Consider the following 5,621-nt stretch of genomic DNA (forward strand, 5'->3'; position numbering starts at 1 on the left):
CCATATACTAGAACAACAGTACAGTACAAAAACACACACAGGTTGCTGTCTGCTTAGGTTAACCTACCAGTCATAGAAGGGTCGGCGACAGAAGGAGTACTATGCAAAATAAACTACAGTGTAGTACAGTATACTAGACCTACAGTACAGTACAGTATAGTATAGTACAGTATACTAGACATACAGTACAGTATAGTGTAATACAGTGTAGTGCAGTATAGCAGACCAACAGTATAGTAGAGTATACTAGACATACAGTACAGTATGGTACAGTACGGTATATCAGACAGTACAGCATAGTAGACCTACAGTATAGTACAGTATACTAGACCAACAGTATAGTACAGTATACAAACCTGCAGTGTAGTACAGAATACTAGATCTACAGTATACTACAACATACTAGACCAACTGTATAGTACAGTATACTAGACCTACAGGATAGTACAGCATAGTAGACCAACAGTATAGTACAGTAGACTAGACATACAGTATAGTACAGTATACTAGACCTACAGTATAGTATAGCATAGTAGACCAACAGTATAGGACATTATTCAAGACATACAGTAAAGTATAGTATAGCGCAGTATACTTGACCGACAGTATAGTACTGTATAGTATAACACAGTATATTAGACATACAGTATAGTAGACCAAGAGTATAGTACAGTATTCTAGACCTACATTATAGTACAGTATATTACACCAACAGTGTAGTACAGTATACTCAGACCTACAGTATAGTACAGTATACTAAAGCTACAATATGGTACAGTATAGTACAGTATACTAGACCTACAGTATAGTACAGTAGACATACAGTATAGTGCAGTATAATAGACCTACAGTATAGTACAGTATAGTAGACCGACAGTATAGTAGAGTATACTAGACCTACAGTACAGTATAGTGTTGAACATTATTGTACAATATATAATGCCAACAGTACAGTATAGAACATTACAGTAGGCCTACAGTACAGTACAGATTAGTAGATGTATAGTACATAACAGTATAGTAGACATACAGTACATTACAGTATAGTACAGTATATTAAACCTACAGTATCATATAGTACAGTATACTAGACCTACAGTACAGTACAAACACACACACAGGTTGCTCTCTGCTTGGGTTAACCTACCAGTCATAGAAGGGTCGGAGACAGAAGGAGTACTATGCCAAAAATAAACTACAGTGTAGTACAGTATACTAGACCTACAGTACAGTACAGTATAGTACAGTATACCAGATCTACAGTACAGTGTAGTATAATACAGTATAGTAGACCAACATCATAGTACAGTATAGTAGACCAACAGCATAGTACAGTATAGTAGACCAACAGTATAGTACAGCATAGTAGACCAACAGTATAGTACAGTATACTAGACCCATGGTAAAGTATGGCATAGTACATTATACTAGACCTACAGTATAGCACAGTAGACCTACAGTATAGTACAGTATACTAGACCTAAAGTACAGTATAGTATAGTAGACCAACAGTATAGTACGGTATACCTGACCTACAGTATAATACAGTATACTAGACCTACAGAACAATACAGTACAGTATACTACACCCACAGTACAGTATAGTACAGTATAGTAGACCTACTGTACAGTGTGGTACAGTATAGTAGACCAACAGTATAGTACCGTATAGTATATCTATAGTACAGTATAGTTTTGTATAGTGTAGTATTGTATAGTAGACATACTATACAGTCTGATATAGTACAGTATAGTAGACCTACAGTACAGCACACTATAGTAGGCCTACAGTATCGTATAGTACAGTATACGAGACCTACTGTACAGCACAGTATAGTACAGTATAGTATAGTAGACCTACAGTACAGTATAGTAAAGTACACTATAGTACATTATAGTATAGTACAGTTTAGTAGACCTATAATTCATTGCAGTATACTACATTATAGTACAGTTTTAGTATAGTACAGTATAGTAGACATACAGTACAGTACAGTATAGTACAGTATAGTAGTCCTGCAGTACAGTACAGTATACTAGACCTACAGCACAAAGCAGTAGACATAATGTACAGTATAGTATAGTTTAGTACAGTATAGTACAGTAAACTATACACACAGTACAGTATAATACAGTACAGTATACTAGACATATAGTACCATACAGTATAGTACAGTATACTTGACCTACGGTAGAGTACAGTATAGAACAGTATAGTACAGCATACTAGATCTACAGTCTCTCTCTCTACCCTCTACAGTACAGTATAGTATAGTGCGGTATAGTAGACCTACAGTACAGAATATAACAGTATACTATACCTATAGTATATTACTTTATAGTACAGTATAGTACAGTTTACCAGACCTATAGTACAGTGTAGTACAGTATAGTAGACATGCAGTACATTACAGTTTAGTACAGTATAGTAGACGTACAGTACAGTATAGTATAGTATAGTAGAGCATAGTTGAACTACAGTACAGTATAGTATAGTAGAGTATAGCAGGCCCACATTACATTATAGTACAGTATAGTACAGTATAGTAGACCCACAGTACAGTATAGTACAGTATGGTATTGTACAGTATACTAGACCTAAATTACAGTATAGTGCAGTATAGTAGACATACAGTAGAGTATACTTGTATACTTTTTAGTATACAATACCTACTGTACAGTATAGTATAGTACAGTATTCTATACCTACAGTATGGTATAGTACAGTATAGTAAACCTACAGTGGAGTGTAGTATACTAGACCTACAGTACAGTTCAGTGTAGTAGAGTATAGTTGACCTTCAGTACAATATAGTATAGTGCAGTATTCTAGACCTACAGTACAGTATAGTGCAGTATAGTAGACCTACAGTACAGTATAGTACAGTATATCAGACCTACAGTATAGTACAGCATAGTAGATCTACAGTACAGTCTAGTAAAGCATACTAGACCTACAGTACAACATATTATAGTATAATACAGTATATTAGACCTACAGTAAAGTATAGTATAGTATATACAGTATTTTAGACCTAGAGTACAGTACAGTATAGTATAGTATACTATACCTAATGTACAGTATAGTAGACCTATAGTACAGTATCGTATAGTTCAGTATATTAGACTTACAGTATAGTATAGTAGAGTATAGTAGACATGCAGTACAGTATAGTATAGTATTCTAGACCTACTGTACAGTATAGTTGACCTACAGTATAGTATAGTATAATATATCTACAGTACAGTATAGTATAGTTCAGTATATTAGACCTACAATACAGTACAGTATAGTACAGTATAGTAGACCTATTGTACAGTATAGCATAGTATACTAGACCTGCAGAACAGTATATAGTATGGTAGAGTATGGTATGGTAGAGTATAGTGGAACTCCAGTACATTATAGTATAGTATATTATAACATAGTATAGAATAGTATACTAGACCTACAGTACAGTATAGTATATTACAGTATACTAGACCTACAGTACAGTACACTATGAGGGAGTTACAAAGACGACAAAATGTTTCCTTCGTTTATGATATTTTACATCAGATTCCTTATGTTCTACATTACTATCACACAAAGACAGGGTGCTGTAGAACACACACACATACACACGAACACACACACACATACACACGAACACACACACGAACACACACACACATACACAAACACATACACAAACACATACATACACACACATACACACAAACACATACACATACACACACATACACACATACACATAAACACAAACACATAAACACACATACAGTGCCTTCAGAAAGTATTCACTCCCCTTCACTTACTCCACATTGTTGTTAGAGACTGAATTCTGAATTGATTAAATATTTTTTTATCACCTATCTACACACATTTCTTGTAAATGAAATACAGAAATACTGTATGCCATATACATTAATATTCACACCTCTGAGTCAATACATGATAGAATTACATTTTGCAGCGATTACAGCTGTGAGTCGTTCTAGGTAAGTCTCTAAGAGCTTTGCACACCTGGATTGTGCAATAATTGCCAATTATTATTTTCAATATTCTTCAAGCTCTGTCAAATAGGTTCTTGATCATTGCTAGAAAAACATTTTCAAGTCTTGCCAAAGATTTTAAAGCAGATTTAAGTCAAAACTGTAACTCGGCCACTCAGAGTCTCAAAGTCTTCTTGGTAAGCAACTAAAGTGTAGATTTTGCCTTGTGTTTTAGGTTATTGTCCTGCATAAAGGTGAATACATCTCCCAGTGTCTGGAGGAATGCAGACTGAACCAGCTTTTCCTCATAGATTTTGCCTGTGCTTAACTCCATTAGTTTAAAAACTCACCAGTCCTTAATGATGACAAGCATACCCATAACTTAATGCAGCCACCAGTATGCTTGAAAATATGGAGAGTGGTACTCAGTAATGTGTTGTATTGGATTTGCCCCAAACATAACACTTGGTATTCAGGAAAAAATTGAATTGCTTTACTACATTTTTTGCAGTATTAATGTAGTGCTTTGTTTCAAACAGGATGCATGTTTAGAATGTTTTTATTCCTTACAAGCTTCCTTCTTTTCACTCTGTCATTTGGTTAGTATTGTGGAGTAACTACAATGTTGTTGATCCATCCTGAGTTTCCTCCTATCACAGCCATTAAACTATGTAACTTTTTTAAAGTCACTATTGGCCTCATGGTGAAATCCCTGAACGGTTTCCTTCCTCTCTGGCAACTGAGTTAGGAAGGATGCCTGTATCTTTGTAGTGACATGTTTCAAGCAGACCACTATAGTCCCTGTGCCCAAGAAAGCGAAGGTAACCTGCCTAAATGATTACCACCCCGTAGCACTCACGTCGGTAGCCATGAAGTGCTTTGAAAGGCTGTTCATGGCTCACATCAACACCATCATTCCAGAAACTCTAGACCCACTCCAATTCCCATACCGCCCCAAGAGATCCACAGATGAAGCAATCTCAATTGCACTCCACACTGCCTTTTCACACCTGGATAAAAGGAACACCTACATGTGAATGCTGTTCATTGACTACAGCTCAGCTTTCAATACCATAGTTCCCATAAAGCTCATCACTAAGCTAAGGACCCTGGGACTAAACATCGCCCTCTGCAACTGGTTCCTGTATTTCCTGATGGGCCGCCCCCAGGTGGTAAGGGTAGGCAACAACACATCTGCCACGTTGATCCTCAACACAGGGGCCCCTCAGGGGTGCGTGCTTAGTCCCCCCTGTACTCCCTGCACAACTCCAACACCATCATTAAGTTTACTGCCTGGTATGGCAACTGCTCGGGATCTGACCGTAAGGTACTACAGAGGGTAGTGCGTACGGCGGCCCAGTGCATCACTGGGGCCAAGCTTCCTGACATCCAGGACATAAACTCAGCAAAAAAAGAAATGTCCTCTCACTGTCAACTGCATTTATTTTCAGCAAACTTGACATGTGTAAATATTTGTATGAACATAACAAGATTAAACAACTGAGACATGAACTGAACAAGTTCAACAGACATGTGACTAACAGAAATTGAATAATGTGTCCCTGAACAAAGGGGTGGTCAAAATCAAAAGTAACAGTCCGTATCTGGTGTGGCCACCAGCTGCA

The sequence above is a fragment of the Salvelinus namaycush genome, chromosome 27 (genome assembly GCF_016432855.1).
Source record: "Salvelinus namaycush isolate Seneca chromosome 27, SaNama_1.0, whole genome shotgun sequence".
Lineage (NCBI taxonomy): Eukaryota > Metazoa > Chordata > Actinopteri > Salmoniformes > Salmonidae > Salvelinus > Salvelinus namaycush.